At 38.3% G+C, this 22,078-nt stretch overlaps 1 long non-coding RNA gene across 3 annotated transcripts in view; it reads right to left on the bottom strand.

Annotated features, from left to right (window-relative positions):
- Positions 1 to 8,601: 8,601 nt before the first annotated feature.
- The window catches only part of LOC147497080 (uncharacterized), a 28,281-nt gene continuing 14,804 nt past the window's right edge, over positions 8,602 to 22,078 (bottom strand). For 2 of the 3 annotated variants that reach the window (XR_015195028.1, XR_015195027.1), the window contains 2 exons: positions 15,065 to 15,227; positions 8,602 to 8,909 (listed from right to left, as the gene is read on the bottom strand). This is a non-coding gene — a long non-coding RNA (uncharacterized LOC147497080). Of the gene's footprint in view, positions 8,910 to 9,050; positions 9,348 to 9,480; positions 9,573 to 9,694; positions 9,780 to 9,882; positions 9,984 to 10,479; positions 10,597 to 11,599; positions 11,719 to 12,073; positions 12,113 to 15,064; positions 15,228 to 22,078 lie in introns of those variants that run through there. The other variant, XR_015195029.1, reaches the window with a different exon arrangement.

The following is a 22,078-nucleotide window of genomic DNA, read 5'->3' as shown; positions in this document are numbered from 1 at the left end:
ATTAGTTAGTTGCTTCAGAAAAAGAAAAGAAGTTTCCATCCAAGAAGAAAAAAAAAATAGAAATAAATAAAAAAACTCCAAAAATAGAATAAAATGGAGTCAAAAGCCAAAGAAAAGAAAAAGAAAAATATGGCTAAGGATGGAAACAAAGTATAGAAGCAAAAGAAAATAACAAGGTTTTCTCTAAGTTACATAATATGAAAACTCTATTATCTCAGACTTGTCCTTTTTGAATATCCATTTCTTTCCTTCTTAAACCATCTCCTAATCCCCGCAACACCTAATAAAGACCTCTAGCTCAATTAGGAATAGGTTAGTGTGATAGTAAGTGGTAGATGTGTTTGATCGACTCCGGCTTCCTTGTTGTCATTGAGATTGTAAGGTAAAGTGTGCCCACTGCACACTGGAGTAGCAGAACTTGAGTGGAAAAATCAGAGTGTTGTATCTTGACTATTATTGTGAGAACCTACTTAAGGACGCTATCCCGAGTTTCAGAAACGAACCTGCTAGGCATTTCATAGCATTACTCATTGTATATATGTTTATTGTAGATGATTAATTATTATGTATATATTAGCTTAGGTTTCGACTTGATTACTCTATATGCATTGCTAGTGAGAGGTATAGTTAATTTACAGCATGAATAAGGAAACAATAGTTTTATTTCTTAGTCGTTGTAGTATAGATTGAGTTTGTGAGTACCTTCACTGGAAAACTCTCACGAGGCTATAACTCGTCCACTAGGGAATTCCTAGTGGTTTAAGGCCTTGTCAGTATATGGTCAATGCAATCGCACTCAAATAAACGAGTAGTTAGAACTCCATTTTTGGTCACTTATTCTAATTTCTCATCTTTGCTTGAGGACAAGCAAAATGCTGTTTGGGGGTGGTTTGATAAGAGCCCAAAACTGTAGTTTTAACCCTGTAACAGACATACTTTTAGACCAATTATGTGAGTAATAATTAAGAGTTAACACTGATTACGTGTTTTTATGCATTTCAGGCTTCAAAGTCCATTATGTGCAGATATGTGCCACTTTAGCGAGATAAAGAAGCAAAGGTCAGTTGCTAAGGAGTTCTGTGATTAAAGGCCAAGATTCAAGAAGATAAAGCCTTTCTAAAGCCCGGTCAAAAGCTGAAAAGTCGACGCGGGCAGAAACAACACACAAGTCAGCAGAACTTCCGAAGGCCGTATCTTTAGACTTAGCCCTCAGAATGGGGCCTACCTTATGTCAAAACGACCGGCTCGGAAAGAGCTTTCCAATGGTTCAAGCATTGACCTAATCAGAAAATCAAAAGTGGACGAAAAGTCTGTTTAAGCCAACTGCAGCTGAAGAGGCCTTTTTGGACTGGAAGATTTGGGTTTTGGGCCTGATTCTCTGGCCCAAAACATGGCTCCAAGCCCATGCACGATTTTTGGATCTGAATGTATAAAAACCAAAGCTTCACTCTTTGTTAATGGTAGATAGGGTAGATAGTTAATGGTAGCTAGTTAGACCTAAAAATTTATAGAATTATAGATCTAGTTTTCAGTAGAGTAATTAAGTTTAAGTTCTATTTTCAATTCTTGTTTTAGATTAAGTCTTTGAATCATTGTTCTTGATTGATTAGATAAATAAGAATAGTTATTTTTGTCAATTTCGATTCTTGTCAGTTACATTTGTGTTAGATCTGATTTCATTTATTACTTGTTATTCAATTCTTAGTTATTAATTAGATTTTAATTATTGTTTAAATTAGATTAGTAAATTTCAATTCTTTATATTATGTTTAGTTTTAATTTAATTGGAAATGATTGCGTAATGATTCTCGGCTAAACCTCCATTAGAGGGGGTTAAGAAGCCTTGATGAAAGCTTGATTCCGATTATCGTAGAGTCATCGTAACTTCCTTTCCACTCTAGAAACGATTAGTTCGCCATGAGAATGGGTTTAATCATTCACATGCTAGTTATGAATTGGTTGGAATGCTATGTGTAATTAGGGATTAGGAGTAACCATATTGTTCTGCGAAGCAGTTCAATTCGGATTACGACGATTCGTCGTTGTCATTAGTAGGATTAAGTCGAGTTAAGGTGGAATCAATCCCCCTCTAACTCCTTATCATAGAATCAACGTAGCATTCCCATAGTTATTCTAATAGTCGACTAGTTGCATCTTGTGGGTAGTTGCATCGTAGTTTAGTTGCCACTTCGTAAATCTCTCATTAGACTTTAGAGTTAAGAGTACTTATACGTAGAGAACATTAACATGCGGAAGGACTAGGAGTGGAACGAACTTCCTACTCCACTATATCTCATAGGATTGAGAGGAGAATCTTTGATGAACATAGGCAGCATAAGAAAGTTTTAGTTTACTTACGTTTTGAGTTCATCGTTCATTTCGTAGGTAAACTATTCAATTTTATAGTTTATCAGTCGGCTTAAAACTATGAAAGCAGTAAACACGAAAAATAACTACGTTTAACTAATTAACTATTTACTTATGATTAATTAAACAAAATATGTAAAAGCTTAGAAAGTTTTCGTCAAAAATTGGAACTTCAACCCCCAAGTTGGGTTGAGATGCACGAGCGTGATATTACACTCCTTGCCTCACACATCCAATCGGTCCAAGTTGGTTGAATCCCCAACTCTTGGTAAGTAAACTTAAACCAAAAGACTAAACTTTCAAATTTAAACTGTTTTGTATTTATCCTAATTATGTTTTTGTATTCTGACTTAACTATATGATATTATCTTAATCTAACATACATAAGCAACAATCAATAGAAAATAAAACCTAAACATGCTACTAAACTAATTTTAATGTTAACTTTACTTATGGATTACTAATTCATTTAAATTAATAAAAAAAATTTAATTTTTAAATTCCTTTTTTAATTTAATTTTTGGTTTTGAAAACTCAAAACTTTGCAAATCTATCTACTTTTTATCTACTCACAGTTGAACTAAAATGACCAGGGGAAATTAAAGCTAACTTACAAACGAAGATTCTGAGTCAACAGAATCTTCACTGGGAAAAACCAAGGTGCGGCGCGGGTCTGAAAGGTGCGGGCGCATGTCGCATGCGGGCATGTGGTGTCCAAGCGCAGCAAAGACGGGTTGAATTTCACCGTTTTCGCTCGTTTTTCTCCAGCAGTCTTCGGTGAACCGTCTCGTGCTATTTTCGGGCTCCGTTTGCTCAGAAGGTTACTAGAAGTACACGAAAAAAATTTATCAGTAACGAAAATAAAGAAAAAAACTTGAAAATAAGATTGAGAAGAAAAGTTCAAAGAGTGATTTTTTTTCTCCATCTTCCTCCTTGTGCTTAGATCCATGATGGCGGTGCCATTTGATGAGGTAGATATAGTTGGTAGTTGGGTTTTGTTGTTCATCTTAGATCATTTGTTAGGAGGAGGGGTTGTGATGGATTGAAAATCTCTTTCTAAACTTTCTAGTTTTTCTTACTCTTGTTCTTGATGTTTTAAATGGTGGAAACACTAGTTTTTTTTTATCTAGAATGGGTTGAAATCTTAAATAAACTATTGATTTGATAAAGAAACATGTATGGAAATGGTTTAGATGGATATCTTGCTCACAAAGGTATACTCATTTGATAGAGAACTTGTCAAATAAGTATGACTAGTGTTTTTGGGGTTGAATCAAAGATTATGAGAAGTAGTGAAAACTTTGTATTGAAGACAAGATTGAAAGCTTGTATTGAAGATAATAAGAACTTGTATTAACAACTAAAGCTTGAAAAATATAAAAATGGAAAATAAGTAAATAACAAATTAAACTATTAATTAAAACATATTACCTACTCCTAATGACCAAAGATTAATTCTAGGGTAAGGTTCTCTCTCCCTACTTCGATTTATATAGGACACCAATTACATATTTGCCCCTTATTTTAGAAACACCTTGAGGATAAGATTAAGCTTTGTGGGCTTTTAACTTAAGCCTATATAATTGAATTCTTGATTTGGCTTTAAGTCCCTGAGTCTATAGCTTTTAGCTTTGAGTCCTTGAGTGTTCATCTTTTAGTCCTGAATCCTTGAGAGTTGTCTTTGATAGTTGACTTTAACTTTTTGACACTTTTGCTCCTAAACTGGAATCTTCCCAAGCAACATAAATAGCAATCTTTTTTGCGCTAAAATGCACGTTTTAGGAATATAGGTCCATATAGGTCCTAAATGGCTTGTATCCTGCAAAAGGTAGCAAACGTTATAAATTGTATGTTCATTAAGCATAAGAAGGGCATAATTGAAGCATTGTAAAGGTAATAAAGCGCACATTTGGGGACTTATCAAGTAAGAGCAGAAGAGTGTGAGTGAGAAGAATGAGATGGTTTAACTTTCAAATGAGTCCTTACCACCTTCAATAGGTTAGAAGAAGCTTCATGTTCAAAAGCGGATGATGAGCTCTGAAACGAAATTCATAAGGAAACCACTTCATCCACGGCGAAATTCATAGGGGAGGAGTTCTTGGCACTGCGGACTTGTAGTCTGCAGCCCCAAAAGGGGGCAACTGTTACAATATAGTTTGAGCTTAATGGGCTTCATAGGTCTGGAGGAATGAATGGGCTGTTAGGACGAATTCCAAAGAGGAGGAGTACGCGGAAACCATAGAGCGGAGGATATCAAATAATTGGCTAGGCGGTGGACAAGTATGCCACGTAGTAGAAGACACGTGGGAGTAGCAAAATAGATGGATGAAAGAAAGATCAAGGGTTAGGTGATAAAACATTAATTGTACGTTTCTTTGGTTTTTATTCTTTTACTTAAGTCCACAGTCCGAAGTCCAAAGTCCGAAGTTCGAAGACCAAAGTCCGAAGTCCAAAGTCCGTATAGTCGTTCGTTTAGTCAAGTTACCTTACTCACGTGGGTTTGGTAGGATAGGTCGAGTAAGGGATCGTCCAAACCTTAGGGCTCGGCAAGGTTCACAACTGGAATTACAACTTTTAGTGAGTAGGATTTTAGGTTTTTTTTAGTTGGTTTAATTAATTTAACGGAAATGTAAATAATGTAAATTACTAACGGTGATTTCGGTGTAAATAAACAAAGATAGAGAAACAGGGAGAGGGTTAATCATGCTCATGCAAGATTCATTTTTTTAACAGTTTATATTACCACATCACTACAGCTCTAATTCGTCTCGAGTTCATAGACAAATCCGAGACGACGTCGAGTATTGATCCCTAGCGAAATGCCCATATCTCTGAGCCACATCACACTAGCATAAGAAGTTGAACTAATATTTCATCTCTGGAATATCATTTCAGCTCCTGGCTCGATTCTACATCAGCTGGACCAATTGGAGAGCTGTCTAACACCAGAAAGTCACGCGAGACATTTTGGGTCTCTCGTGAGACTGTTCTAGAGCATCAGCCCTCCAACTTTGTACAGTCTCAGTCATTTTGGGACCGGATGTCTAATCTACACCTAATTCCTAAGTAGTGATTCTAGAATATTAAAGAGTCAATCTGGATTTTCACACGAAGCGAAGATAACCCTCCCAGGGAGGGGATTAGCTCATGGTCATTGGAAGAATAATTAAACTTGTTGTATATATTAAATAAATAAATGCAGGATAGAAATTAAACTGGAAAAGAAATGACTTTCATTAAGAAGAAAATGACTTATAGTATTAAGTCAATGAAATAAAAGGGATGACGAATTTAAGTCTTTGAAACTAAACTAGCCAGCCTAAAGCCGAGGCTAAAACATGAAAATGCCGAAGGAGAATATCTCGAAGACCCTCCCCCCTTCATATATATATGCTGGATGGCTGGAGAAGGATTAATTGAGTTTTGGCCGTTTCTCAATTTGAGACCTTCAAAACTTTGATAGTCAAAGTTTTGTCTGCATGTGAATTCCTTTTAACCAAAGTTTTGTTTACGAAACAAAACTTCATTTAATGTTTCGTCCTTTTGTGTTTTGCTTTTGTCCCTTTGCTCAATTTCATTTCAATCTTTGAACAGGTATGTGTCTTCACATTGCAAGGTGGCACAAATTTGTGACCATCTCTTGCCACCTGCCTATGCTGACTCGTCATGCCTTTTGGGCCCACCGAGTGGGTCCACTTAGTGTGTCCAGTGGCGTCGCTGATTTTGGCGTTTTTACAATTTTCTATCTTTGCATAGGGTTCGTCGCCCTGGTCGCTCTGGCAGTTCACTAGCCAACGTCGGAATCTAGATTTATCAGATGTGAGCTTCGAAAGTTTGCTGCTTCTTTATATGTGGACCCGTTCTGCACTAGTTTTGTTCTTTTGGAAACTTCGGCTCCAGTCAGGCTTTGTTGGGCTTCATTGGGGTTGAGTGGGAAACTTCAAATATTCTAGTATTCTCGTACATCGATGCATGTTTTATCATTATCTTCATGTTAACTGCGTAAACCTGCAAAAGTACGAAATTATAATTATTACATGATTATTAAACACATAATTGATCAAAATGCTATGTCTCTCGGGATTTAATATTACAGTTTTGGGTGCTTATCACACCACCCCCAAACATCACTTTGCTTGTCCTCAAGCAAAGAAGAGACATTAAAATGATAAGTGGTCAAAATATGTTGTCCTAAGCTAAATCTCATTTCGCAGAGTGCGGTTGCATTGACCGTATGCAACAAGGCCTTGAACCACTAGGAATTCCCTAGTGAACGAGTTATAGCCTCGTGAGAGTTTTCCAGAGAAGATACTCACAAACTTCATTTATACTACAATGACTTAGTAACAAGGGCCTGTTTCCTGAAATAATCTCAGGTATCTAGACATATCACTAGCGGGGAAAACAAGGATTTAATTCTTTCAAAATTCAAGTTAATATATATACAATAATCAAAACATCTACGTATGAGTATGCATGCAATGATCTTATAATAAAATGTACGAGCAGGGCCGTTTCTGGATCCTTCGGATAGCGTCCTTAAGTAAGTTCTCATAGGTATGTGTTGAAACACAATTTCTCTCTTATTTTTCCACTCAACTTTGCTATCTCCAGTGTGCAGTGGGCACACGTTTCCTCACATACTCAATGAGAATCAGAGGAGCCGAGGTCGAGAAGTCACAACTACTACTTATTATCACACTATCCTACTCCTAATTGAGCTAGAGGTCTTTATTAGGTGTTATGGGGCTTAGGAGGTAGTGTAGAAAAAATGGAATAGAAAATTCCAAAAAATGATAAGTATGAGAGAATAAGGTCTTGAGATATTTATACTAGAGAAATCCTTATTTTCTTTCCTGCTTCTAACATGGGTTTCCATACTTGGATTTTTCAAGCTTTTGTATTCCCTTTTGATTTGATTTTTGGGGGAAATTCTAACTTTGATATTTCTTTTGATTTTTGGAAACATATTTCTATTTTTCTTTTTTTCTTTTCTTCTGAAACAGGTAACTGAATTTGATTTATGAAAAGGTTTTTCTCTTCATTTTTCTGCACTTCATCCTATTTCTCATACTCATCATCTAGGTAGGCTTATTTATTTGTGGTTAATAGATGGGTAATGAATTTTTAGTGAAATAGAAAGGGTTAATGAAAGATTTAGTGGGGCGACTAGCAGTAAATTTTTTTACAGGTGTGAATTTTTGGCTATATCGATCTAAAGAAGGCCTAAATTCTCGCCTAGGATTTGGGTAGTGATCAAGTAAGTAGACGTGTGAACTTTTCTATCAGAAAATACTACTCTTTTGTGTCATTACTCACATATCACACATTTTGGGGCCTTTTAGTTAGATTCTTACCTGATATGGAAACTAAGTTGTCTAACCGTGGGTCCTAGAAACTTACTGCTGTATACATTTAATGATAGTCAGTGCATGAATGCTCATGAAAAGATGTAAAAACTATTGCATATGTAGTAAATTAAGTTTTTAAGAACAAGTCCTAATTCTGATGCTAAGGTGAGATTTCTAAATATTTTTCATCACAGAAAAGGAAATGAGAATTTGTCACTAAATACGTTTATTTAGACATAAGGTAAACTATATATAATTATGCATGCTTAATTTTTGCGAAAGGTTCTCACCACCCCCAAACAGTCGGACGCTGTGTCCTCAAAGTGTTAAGAGGAAGAAAGAGTATACCTGAGAGGCTTTGAACAAAAATATAGCTGACATCTTCCACAGAAATTTCACTACACCAGAAAAGGCCATAAACGACGGATATTGCCGTCCTAAATCGAGATTTACGACGGAAAATAGTGTCTTAGAGTTCGTCGCGAATAGCCCTGTCGTTAATATTAACGACGGGAAAATGCGTGGTAAAGCGAATTAGAAATGCGATGGTATTGCGACACTTAAAGACGTCATTAATTATAGGACATTCAAAACCGTCGCAAATTGCCTTTTTGCTGTAACTGCCTATTTTCAAATCTAGAACGTACTGAATCGTCGTAAATTTTTGTCTTAAATTTAGGACACGCATTTTCGTGGTGTATTGTCTTAGGGAAGTCAAGTAACGACAATATTCGTCGTCGTGTTTGTTCAAAATAATTTTTTTTTTAAATAATTCATTTTTTTGGTAGAACGTATTTTTTCCCGACATCGCTACTAATACTACATAGTTCTCATATCATAAAATCAATTATACAAACATACTAAAGCATACTAAAACAACACATTTGAAAATTTGATATATTATACATTGGTTTTCCAAAATTTACAATTTTTTCAAATTTCAAATTGTTGATTGCCAATAAATAACTAGGCTTTTAAAGTACACATCAAGGCATAATAAAAACATAATGGGAAAGGTTCAGTGTCTACTATAAAGTTGGGTTGCTCGCCTTGGCAAAGGTACTCATCACAAACTGAACTTGTACGCCAATCTTTTCGGAGTCGGAGTATGTCCTCTGTGAATGTCGAGCCTAATGCTCCAATGAACACAGTTGACATAGCACTGATGGTTTTATCTAGCATAGCTTCAACCTACATGGGATAAAAAACAATTCATGATTGGAGACCAGAAAATAATACCATAATCCAGAAAGAGTTAGAAAGGTTCAATCCATGACTGAAAATTTATTTTCTTGTTCTGTTTCTGCAAGAAGTACCAATTTCTTACTCTACCTGGGAATCTCCCTCAAGACCATGTCTATAGCAAAGCATCCCATTTTTCAACCGAATTTCGGGCTGGCCGTTTAACCAGTGGAATGGTTCTTCCATTAAGCATAGTTAGAGACTGGAGGAGATCACTTTCACTTTCTGCTGCATCTGTTGACATCTGTCCCACTGTCCCGGGCAATTTGCACTTGTGCCCCAAGGATTCTGAATAGCTCCGCCCTTGGAGTGTGTAAAGTTTCCGATCCTCTGTTTTTCTTTTGGCGGTTGTAATTTTTCAGCCTCTAGGATCATGGTGTACCATTTCTAAAAGACAAAATATGTTATATTAAAAAGGACAATAGCCGGGTCGTGGTGAGGGATATCCTCTTAGAACTCTAACAAATCTGAAAAACCACAAATTTATTATATCATGCATATATCAAGAAAAATAAAGAACCTCGCTTTAGGAGAACCAAATGAAATAATATCTAGAGCCTCATTCAAGTCTGTTGGAGCATTTATCTTGGCTAAAGAGTGACCAATGCTTTCCTATAAGGTTAGAAAAGCCAAATAGAAAGAGTCGGGACAAAAAAACAATACAACTAACAAGAACAACTTTCTCAATGCCAAAAGGTTCCCAAAATACTGATCTAACATACATACATGCATACCTTGACAGATTGCACCGACTCCAACAAGACCATATACACGGAGCCATAAAATATAAGAACATCGGCGTGATCACCCAACCAACACCTAAGGAGTAAGGATGATCCATTATCCGACATTAAACCTTTTATTCCTAAATAATAGTAGTTAGAAAAGGACACGCTTAAGAGAGTGCCACATGTAGAGATACCATTGAGTATGCAAAGATATGGAAAATCTGAAACGCCATAGTAGAGTCCATCAAGAACAAAAGCAAGGGCGTTCATCGGTTGAGAGCCAAAGAACAAACCGCTCATAAATATGTGTCGGTGTTAGTATTTTCTTCATTTGATTTAATAATTCTCAAAAATATATAAGTTTATGCAGTCTCACAAGAAAATACTGCATTTTTCGGGGGAGGAGGGGGCACCTAGATGTGGTCAAATCAATCATTATATTGACTACAACCATCCGTTCCATCAAAAGATTTCCAATTTTCATTAAAGTCGAATGGTTCGTTGCTATGATATAAACAAAGATTGCTACAAGTCTACCACCAAGTAGCAACGCCGCTGCGTTGCTATGATATAAATAGCGAGAATGCATTTGCAACTTCTCGTAGCTCTTCCCACTCCAAAGATTACATTGTAAGCATATTATAGATCCATTGGGAATCATAGAGTGGTTAAAACGCCTTGCATAATTGTCATGCAAAATGCCATTTTAGGCTATCTCAAAGCTACCATGCCTTGCATGTATCCTCGGACTTCTCACATAGTAAAGACAATAAATAATCAATGGTCCTTACGGAACCCCCGATCTTGTGATCTCCAAGACAAGCAGAGTTAGAGGTAAAAGGCGAGAAAAGGTCTCAAACCCAAGAATAAAGATAACAGACTAAAGCTACTCCGGTCAACAAACCAATCTGAATCATATTTAAACAAGAACCAACTACTTAATCACTTGAAAGATAATGAAGAAAAGGCAAGCCAATATTAAGGGAAACAATGTTTGATAGAAGAAATGTTTTAACCTGTAAAGATAAGCATAGCGACAAAGTTCAATTCCAACAAACAACTATGTTTTAGGATTGTATCCCAAAAGAACACAAGTATCATAATTTGAGGAATCTTCCTTCAAGACTTCTAATTCATCAAAATAAGCACCCGTGTAGACATTATGAAAGCAAGTGTTCTCAAAGAAGAAGGCAGGAGGCCTTCTACCACCTACATAGTTGATTTTAAAGTTCACCCACCAAAAATAGAAACAATACTTCTTAAAAGGCATAAAAGTTCTTCAACCAAACATTTAACATAATTCAAACACCAACTAAAAATATGAACTAGTCAACTAGGTCTCTCGACCGCTCTTCTTCATATCTCTTCAAGCCTCTCTACCCATCAAACTAATGACCCACACGTCCCTCCTCTTCCTTTCCCTCATCCAATAGAAAATATACTTCATGAAGTTTTCTTAAGTCAACATTTTGGAAACTTCTGAAGTCTAAACTCTAGGGCGTTATCTGCTATGGTTGCTTCTCCACCGTTACCCAAGAGCTTCTCTAGCAATCTAACACAATCCCTTTTATGGGTTTTTTTGGTATTTGAGCTCTTTTCGGGCATTATGGTATTGGGATTAATTTGTTTTTGCAAGCTCGCCTAACCAGCCCCCTGGTTGGCCTAGCTGGATTACTAAACAGCATGAGGCCCGGCACTCCCTCGCGACCTACGCGTCTGCCTAGGAAAAGAAGTCAACACATAACAATATCCCTTTTGTGTAATACACTTTACCACGCCCACGCCCCTAGTTTTCTCGTGGCCATTTATATATGCTATGTGTGTGTAACAAGAAAATTTTGGTATTGAAAAGGAAATGACCCAAAAAATAAAAACAAATGGAGTTCACTTGAAGCAAATACATGATAGTACCTGAGGCAGAGGGAGTGTTGCTGCCAAATCTATAAGGAAATCTGATCTCAAATACCTCCTAGAAATCTTCTTAAGATCCATGACAAGTTCACCCCTTCCGAAAACTCATGAGCTTGGCGCTACATATGTTGTATGGAATTTTATAACCATGTGCAAGAGGTAGAAAACAGATCGGCAATGGTAATGGAAACAAGTAACAACAATTCTCAGATTTTAGTCTGTTTTCATACACGAAGCTCGTGTGTTTGAGCCCCCAATAGTAGGCAGGTAAAAATACAATGGATCGACAAAAAGAGCTACCGTGCATGAAAAAGGAATACCCGTTCCATTGCAAGACAAGCTCACGTCAAGTTATAAAATCACCATGCCATGTGCATGATATGCACAAACTAGTGTAAATTTAAACCAAAACTATACTTAAACAATCAAATAAGAGAAAAAGGAAATTGTAATTGTAATCAAGTAATTAAGTACCTCAAATGAAGCTCAGGCATGCATTCAGGTTGCCTCACCCTGAAATTGAATTTCTCAAATTAAGAATTTATACAAACAATTGATACCCGTGGAACTAGTTATGACAACTTGAAATGATAACTCACCAGAATGATCATAATCATTCGAATGCAATCTGAAAATAAACATAATGAGTAAATGTCAACTCTTCAAGAATAAAATTCTGATGTTGTCGGACACAATCTATAATGTATTATTTGCGCATGAGTAAATGTTTGAGGATGTACTCTAGTGCGATCCGGTACTTTGATCGATCCCCGACTTACCCGACAGACTTACTTGAAGGATGGAAGGAAAGGAAGAACTCGACTCCCTTTACGCAATAAGGAAGGCACGAGGGAGCCCCGACTTATCGCATGGGATGCCCCCCCTCCTTCAGCCGACTTTGACGGCCACCGAATTGTTCCAAAGCGCCTCACCGATAAGATCTCATACCCGGGTAGTGGAACCTATCTTACAAACAGACTTCACTCCCTGCGGTACTGTAGAAAAGCCTCGCTTCCCATTCAGAGAGCCAAGAGGAAAAGATTAAATCACCCTTGCTTTCTTCCCAAGCCAAGGTCTCGATCGACTAGTTTTCTAATTCAGTGATTCTGCTCCTATATACATCGTCCTTTCCCAGCCTCAGCTAGACCTTCCGCCTCTATGCTTTTATCCGCAGGATTGGCAAGCCCCATAAAATTCTAAAGACTGCGCAGAAAAGTTAGGAAGCCTTTTGTGCGACCGTCCAATCTTCGTGGCCTTAACATGGAGGCTTTCATTTACGATGAGAGCTACTCAAGAGCTCGGACATGCAAGAAGAATTCTAGAAAGAAGTAAGAGGCGATCCTCAACGAAGAGTGGTTGAAATACTACTCGAAGGACAAAGGAAAGAGATCGAGACAGATGGCTTTGTGGCGGGGAGTACCATGTCACTCCTTAATTATGTTTATCGCTTTCTGGTTTTGTCTCAAGACCAAGCAAGCGAAGTTTTTCCACAAGCCATCCGCTGGAGAAACAAAGAACTACTAGTGTGAAGGCAACACCGACGACAATCGAGCCGACGCGCCTGTATTTATCGATTCTAACGGTCCGAAAGCAATTAGATCAGCCGGGCGAAGAGTCAGAGCAGAATGACAATCCTCATCAAGGATGCATCTCAATGGTCACCGGACCGACCGGGCTATCCAAGAAGAATTGCCCAGAGACAACCGTAATTCCCGTTGTTTGCGTCGGTCCATAATTGAAGGCATTGCCGCAACCCCCGCTTGTGGACATCTATGAAACCAATGGACCACGGGCTAACATAGCTATTTAAGTAGTAAACCAAAAGATCGGGCCACATATCCGGAAGGGCGTTGAACAGATCCGGCAAGCTCTACGGATCCTCTTCGAAGATATGGACATCCTTCGACTTACACTCTAGGAGATGAGCACACCGATAAGCACTTTCGGAGTGCTCATCCGAGCTCATCTTCGGCCGTCCCTCGCCTCGGCCGGTATCCGATAGCCCCGACAACCACGTAATCGAATTACCAATGATCCCGAAGATTCAACATGTCTAGGTGGGGAGCTCGGGTGGTATGAGGGAGATTTCTCTCGCTAACTCAGAGAAACCGGATGGTAAGAAATAAGGATAATTTGGGAGGAGAGGCCGGATGATAAGAAGGCGACTTCCCTGCCTGCTTGTGAAGTGGTCAGGCTACCAGGGGGATGCTCAAACTCTTTCTTCTCAACTGTGTTCTTTACACAAAATAACTACCCACTGGTACGAAAAGCACTCACTGATATCTAACCCCCCTTTCCATAATAGGATTCTTAGGTGCAGTTTTGGGGAGTGTAAGAGTTGGTGGTGGTGGCATCTTTGTCCCTCTGCTCACACTGATCATTGGCTTCGACCCTAAGTCCTCAACTGCCATTTCTAAGTGTCTGTCATCCTTCCTTTTTAACTTCTATTTCTTCCAACAACTAATAATGAAACTTTTTTTTTATTAAGAGTCAAAGCTAACTTAACACGATGGTACTGGTAAAGGTGCTAACTGCTTGACTTGGCACTTAAGTATCTAAGCTGGTACTGGTAAAGGTGTTAAATTCTGAACAAATATAATTATTTTGCATCTTTTTTAGCATTTAAACATTCTTACCTTGCCGCTTCAAGAGTTAAATTATTCAAGATAAAAAATGTAAAAAAGAAAGAAAGAAGATGTTTTGCTCGTCTTCAATCTACTGCCAATGACTCTTCATGAGAACATATACAGTTAAGGCTATGGCATGCAGAACTTACAATACTTTGACCAAGAATGCTGCCAATGATACGAATTCCGTCGATATCTAGATACAAATTTCCCACCTTATGGTGTAGACTTCAGCGGCGGTGCCTCCGGTAGATTCACTAACGGCAAAACAGTTGCAGATATCACCGTAAAATATTCATTACTCAGAAAAAAGCGTAATCAGTTTATTGGTTACTTTCAATTGTAAACATAAACACTTGTAATAAAAACAAATATTTCCCTTATTGGAGTTTCATGCAGAATAAGTTAATCCTTGTGTCTCATTCTGTTCAACCGCTAGGACTACTATACCCTTTCCTCCCTCATATATGGATCATCGAACTTCAAAACCTCACCGGTGTCAATTATGCATCCGAGCAAGCGGCATTCTCGCGAGAGACAGAACCAATTTAGTAACAAGCTTACATTTTGATCCAAGTTATAAATAGTCCACCTTGAAAGAAAACTTTCTCATTGACATGTTACATGTAGGGTGAGAGCGATATCCTTGGATCGCCAGATAAGTTTGTTCCTGAAAACCGTCGAAGAAGTCTTTGCAACCTAAACCTAAGCTTGAAGCAAAAAGACCTTAAATGCACTTGTCCAAGTCCATATTCATGGTTTCTACTGAACTAATGACTAGAACAAGAACAATCAGCTATAAATAATGATGAATAAGATCATGTTTGCGCTTACTCACATTTGCACTTATTCTAGAAACGGAAAGCTTCGACTCTTTCTTGAACTGTGAAAGGTTGTTGTTGAGATGGCTTCTTTCCCTCTCTATGGTGGCAGAAAGATGGTTAAGTTTCTCCTCGATACTCTACATTCTTGCAAAGGTGAACTTCTTTTTGGAACTTCACCTGTACGTCTCGTTATAAAATCACCATGCCATGTGCATGATATGCACAAACTAGTGGATTAGTGTAAATTTAAACCAAAACTATACTTAAACAATCAAATAAGAGAAAAAGGAAATTGTAATTGTAATCAAGTAATTAAGTACTGATAACTGTAAAAATGTATAGTCTACCTACGAAATGAACGATGAATTCAAATGCGTAAGTAAACTAAAACTAATCTTTTACTATCTCAATTATCAAAGCTTCTACTCTCGATGCGAATTGCACTAAGTGGAGTAGGAAGTTCGTTCCACTCCTAGTTCCCTAGCATGGATTGTTTTCTAAGTCTAAGAAATTAGTCTTAAGTCAATGAGAGCTTTACGAAGGGGAATTAGACTAAGATGCAACTACCCACGTAATGCAACTAGTCGATTATCAGACAACTAAGGGAATGCTACGTTGATTCGATGATAAGGAGTTAGAGGGGATTGATTCCACCTTAACTCAACTTAATCCACTAGCGACGGCAGTCGTCGTAATCGAATTGAATCTGCTACGCTAGAACAATCGGTTCTTCCTAATCCCTAATTACACATGACATTTCAACCAATTAATAATTAGCATGTGAACGATTAAACCCATTCTCATGGTGAACTAAACGTTTCTAGAGTGGAAAGGAAATTACGACAATCTCCGATAATTGGAATCAAGCTTTCATCAAGGTTTCTCAACCCCCTCTAATGGAGGTTTAGCCTTGAATCATTCCGCAATCTTTTCCATTTAGATTAAAACTAAACATAATATAAAGCATTGAAATTTACTAATTTAAACAATAATGAAATCTAAATTAATGACTAAAATGAAATAAGAACAAGAATTGAAATTAGATCTAGAAATGGAAATGACAAAATCGAAATTAATAAAAAATACTACTTTATTGATCTAATCAAATGAAGAACAAGATTCAAAGGTTTAATCTAATACAATGAATTAAAACTAATTAAACTAAGTTCTAAAACTAATTCATGGAGGCTAACTAATCTAGGTCTAACTATCTACCTAACCTAACTGCCATTAACAATGAGTCAAGCTTTTGTTTTATACATCCAGATCCAAAATCGTGCATGGGCTTGGAGCCATGTTTTGGGCCGAGAATCGGCCCCCAAACCCCAATTCTTTCAAATCCAAAAGGCCTCTTCAGCTGCAGTTGGCTTCCACAGACTTTTCGTCCACTTCTGCTCCTCTGATTGGGTCAAGGCTTGGACCATTGCAAAGCTCTTTCGAGTCGGTCGTTTTGACATAAGGTAGGCCTCAATCCGAGGTCTGAGTCCAAAGGTATGGCATTCGAAGTTCTCACGACTTTTGCTCCTTTATCTCGCTAAAGTGGCACATTTCTCGCACATAATGGACTTTGAAGCCCGAAATGCATAAAAGCACGTAATCAGTATTAACTCTTACTTATTATTCACATAATTGGTCTAACAAAGATGATTATTAAGGGGTTAAAACTACAGTTTTGGGCTCTTATCAAACCACCCCAAACAAAGATTTTGCTTGTCCTCAAGCAAAGATGAGAAATTAGAATAAGTGACCAAAAATGGAGTTCTAACTACTCTCGTTTACTGAGTCGCGATTGCATTGACCATATGCAACAAGGCCTTAAACCACTAGGAATTCCCTAGTGGACGAAGTTATAGCCTCGTGGAGAGTTTTCCAAAGGAAGGTACTCACAAACTTCATCTATACTACAACGACTAAGAAAATAAAACTATTGTTTCCTTATTCATGCTCAACTATCTATACATCTCTCTAGCAATTGAATAAGAATAACCAAGTCAGAAACCTAAGTTAATATATGCATAATAATCTATCATCTACAATAAACATATACACAATGAGTAGTACTACAAAATGTTTAGCAGGTTTGTTTCTTAGAACTCGGAATAGCGTCCTTAAGTAGGTTCTCACAATAATAGTCAAGAAACAACACTCTGATTTTTCCACTCAAGTTTCGCTACTCTAGTGTACAGTGGGCACACTTTACCTTACAATCTCAATGACACACAGGAAGCCGGAGTCGATCAAACACATCTGCCACTTACTATCACACTAACCTATTCCTAATTGAGCTAGAGGTCTTTATTAGGTGTTACGGGGATTAGGAGATGGTTTAAGAAGGAAAGAAATGGATATTCAAAAGGACAAGTCTGAGATAATAGAGTCTTCATATTATGTAACTAGAGAAAACCTTGTTATTTACTTTTACTTCTACACTTTGTTTCCATCCTTAGCCATATTTTTGTTTTTCTTTTCTTTGGCTTTTGACTCCCTTTTATTCTATTTTTGGAGTTTTTATTTTATTTCTATTTTTATTTTTATTTTCTTTGGATGGAAACTTATTTTCTTTATTTTCTGAAGCACTAACTAATTTTTTGTTTACACAGTTTTTCTCTTCTTCTTTCTTCATCATTTTATTCTCGGACTTATTCTAAATTGGGTAGGTTGATTTATTTTTTTTTTATTTTGTTTTGTTTTGTAACAATGGGTAAAGGAATTGTGGTTTATGGAAGGGCTAATGAAAGGCTCGATTAGGGCTTACTAGCGAAAAAAATAATTCATAGGTTTGAATTTCTGGCTATATCGATCCAAAAAGGGCCTAAATTCTCGCTTAGGATATGGTTTAGTGATCAAGCAAGTGGACACGTGATTTCTCTATCCGGATTTTACTTCTCCCTTGTGTCATTTCTCAAATGTTTCACTCATATAAGACTTTAGGCTATATTCTCACAGGATTTGTAGAATAACTACTCTAGCCTAGATTTCAGAAACTTACTGCTAACAATCATAGATACTCATGTAATATATTTATAGATAGATGTAAAGATTATTACCTATATATTAACCTAAGTTTCTAACAATTATTCGATGCAAATGACTCATTGAGACTTCTAGATTGTTAAGAGCATGGAGAAAGAAACAATACCAATATTCCTAAGTGTATAGCATAACTTATTTATTTATATTTTTAAATTTTTGAAATTTTAACTAGAAAACAAATGCATATTATACATATTTATATCCTAGCAGATGTCTTAATTACACGTGTTTCTATGCCCCCAAACAAGAAGCATGCTTTGTCCTCAAAGCATTTAAATAAAGAGGGTAGGAAAAATACCATTGAAGCGCGTGAAATTCATAAACATCTGCAAAACAAGGTTAGAACGTACTAATATAGGAAATAAAAACTGACTCAACTCTATACGAGTTCTACCCATTATGGGGTTAAAAGAATGAAATTACTTGGGACATAAGCATTACACTAACAAACTAAAACTTACCTCCACTCCATTTGTTATTCGTCATATTCGCCATCCTCTACTTCTATAAAGAAGTGAGGCTCCTTCGGCCCCTGCCATGCTATGATAATTTGCCGGCTTCACGCCATTTATCATCTATGGTTGCTAACCTATTAAGTGCCACTTGGTCCGATAGGGTGTAGGGTGCAACCTGGTGAGGTTGTATCCGCCACCCTTGCCAAAGTCATTGCACGGAAAGATCGAATAATACTATTGGTGGGTCGCGACCGTGTCTACCCTAATCCAATCCGTGAAAACGTGTACAAAAAAGGAAAGAAACATAGCATATACGTGAAATTAGAACAGGCATAAGAAGGTACTTATGCCTCATGGTATGGGCTCGTGCTAAACTAGACATCAAAGTTCTGGGAAGGTCATAGAACCGGCGTCCCGTGGCTAAAGCAAGGAAAACGCTGCAAGTGGCATCATTCACAGAAGAAAAATGCCATTCCCCTAAAATGTTTAGCATAATCCAAAACATAACAGTTCCTATGTTCATGGACAGGCTACCAAGGGCAACGTTATAGTCCCCTTGGTCCTCAATACGGAAAATGCCTGCCCCATAAGCCTCGTGCAAAAACTCATAAGTGTAGACATGCATATTATCGACCCAATAGCACCATGGGTCTTGTATCTCGGCCGGCATAGCAAGTCCAAGAACAAATGCTAGCAAGAACACGGTAATTTCCATTGGTTCATCGTCAATGTTGATGGAGAACACTTGTTCTCCATCCGGTCTCTCAAAGAAAATGCAGTTATTATAAAAATAAGATGCAAGTCTTTGGAGAATAAAGTTCAGCCGGTCTTACCATAAGAGGTTCCCACCAACGATGTGATCACCTCAAAACCAAGCACCGTAAGTAGTGCTTTGGAACAAATCTTCGAAGACTGTTCGGTATTATTATAGGAGATGTCATCTCAAAACTAAGCTCGAAACAGCTGCAAAACAACCGGGCACAACTTCGAAAAACTGGAATTTTTCTGTCCCGGAAGGCGCAGCCGGAAAGGCCAACTAGGCGAAGTCGCTCTTTGTATTTTGGAATTCCAGTGTTTGGCGAAGTCGCTTTGACTTTTGCGCTGGCGCGCCTCGAGCAAAATTTTCTGTCGAGAAGTGTAGAGGCGCGAGCCCTTCCTCCTCGAAGCACGCCCGAGTTGTAGATTTGCGAAAATGGAGACGAAACGTGGGAATCGCGGGTGTGAAGGGTGAGTGATGGAGTTTAGGTGTAGTGTGAGTTGTGAGGATAGATTGTATCAAGTTTATATAGGTTTAAAGTTGCTAAAATGGATCGAAAAGTTGCCAAAACTAATTACGGGTTCAGGAAATCCTAAAATTTCCAAACCAAAACGGAAACAACTCATTTTCTTGATTCTAATTCAAACCCAGTATCTTTTAGGTTGATTATATGATTGAATGTACCTATTTAATCTAGATTTCATCCTACAATGATACTTAATCATATTTCTGCCTAAACAACCATATTTTCACCTTGACTCCGCAATAAATTCTAACAGTAGGGTTATATAAAAATAAAGATTGAATTGATAAAACCACCCCCAAACAAGTTGGGAAGGTGGGATCAATATGAAACAACCACACATACTGAAAATAACCCCTTATATTAAAATTTTCATTCAGAGTATCTTTCACTACAAAATTCAAATTACGAAAATAAAAGTTACATTACAATAAAAACAACAAAAATAAATAAAACAACAACCACTATCAATCCTCACACTCTCTAAATACCTCGCCACTGGTGGCGGAGGGCACACTCTCTAGTGGTGGCTCCTGGGCTCCTGAAGGTCCAGCAGCAGTCGTCCTTCGTCGACGACGCTCATGCCTCGTAGCTGTGTCCTTAGAAGCAGAGTCTGTATGAGGTGGGAAGCGTGCAAGCATATCCACTCTAAACTGGCGCTGGGCTTCCATCTCAGATACTCGCTTTGTTCCCATCTCTCATCCTCTCTGGGTGTGGATCTCGAAGTTGTGATGAATAGTCGCCTGTCGAGTCCGGAGGTCTGCACAAATAGTGTTTAGTGAACGCATGCCCCTATGAAGCACAGCCATGCGTTCCGCATCAGACCAACACCTCTGGAGGGCATCTGCATCAAAGCAGGTCAAGTCTTCCTCATCCTCGGAGGCATCCTGATGTCCCCCAGCCTCCTCTTCATTCTCAGCTCCACCATCCTCTTCTTCTTCTTCTCTATCCTCAGCCCTCCTCCAAACTTGTTGGACACACTCCCTATAGATACGCGTGTTACGGTGCAGGGTAATGTAAATCCTATCAGACGCCGGAGCTGCTTTCATCTTCAGCATGATCTTGGTGATTAACACAGGAAGAGGTGCCAAAGACTTTCCGACCCCCCTAATCATGCTCAGCAAAAACTCCAAGATACAGAAATCGTACTTCTGCTCCTGGAGTACCCATAAGACGTGGAGGCAGGTCAGACCGATGTCGCTGACCTTGTCCTTCCCTAGGACATTCCGACCAATCCACTGAGCTGTAGCCAGCTGGTTGGTCCTGAGGGATGCCTGGCGTACACAATGGGAGTTTGTATTGTAGCTCCCATTGATGACATCCACCCATCGAGGCTCTACCCCGTCAAACCAAACCTCTGTAGAGTGGCATCCAGATGGATTCTAGGCGGAATGCCTAGAATCTCAGCCAACAGTCCAGTAGTCAACTCCCTCCTCTTCTTCCTTACCATCACAAAAATCCTACTCCCCTCCAACTCCCTGGTGTTGTAGAACCGTCGGACCAAGTCTTCATGGTAGAAGGCTTCGGTCGAGTACCACAAACTACCCCAGTCTCTACTAGCCATTTCGCACCGTAAAAAACGCGGTAGCGAAGTGGTCGGCAGTGAAAACTTGCTCCGGTATAATTCGGCGTTGTTGAGCCATCTAGTGTTTGGAATGGAGTGAGGGTTTAAATATGATGTGGTGGTGGTGGTTTAAATTGACCGACTGAAAGAGCAGTGGTGGTGGTGGAGTGGTGGCGGCGCAGCACCAAAATTTGTAAATTTCGGTGGTTTTTAGTGATTTAAATTGGTGGGGGTTGTGGTGGTTTGGTTTTAGAGAAGATTTGGGGTTATCATTTGATTTTGGGCGTGGGTTTATTGTATTTTCTTTTTAATTTTTATTTTGTTTTAGGTTTTGGAGCTTTGTTAATGGCGGAATGGAAGATGAAAACGATGAAGTGATGGTGAGAAGGTAAGGTAAGGCCACCGGGTGATGCTGGTTAGCTGGTTGGGCCCAAGCCCAAAATCGAAATTTTTGATTTTTTTTTCTATTTTTTCGCGAACTTCAATTCAAAATTCCCGCTTCGTTACCGGTCCGATTTTTGCGAATGAGATATGGAAATGATCAGGAGAGAATTTCCTATCCAATGATCCATAAAACACTCTATTCCGACTTCAGGTGACATACGAGATAGTGGAAAACGCCTCGAAGTGCGTGAATGACGTAAGTTATGCGAACGAATGAACTCTAAATTAATAGATTATGTCAATCCGAATCGT

This window comes from Coptis chinensis, chromosome 5, assembly GCF_015680905.1.
Source record: "Coptis chinensis isolate HL-2020 chromosome 5, ASM1568090v1, whole genome shotgun sequence".
Lineage (NCBI taxonomy): Eukaryota > Viridiplantae > Streptophyta > Magnoliopsida > Ranunculales > Ranunculaceae > Coptis > Coptis chinensis.
This window is presented reverse-complemented; position numbering and strand designations above follow the sequence as displayed.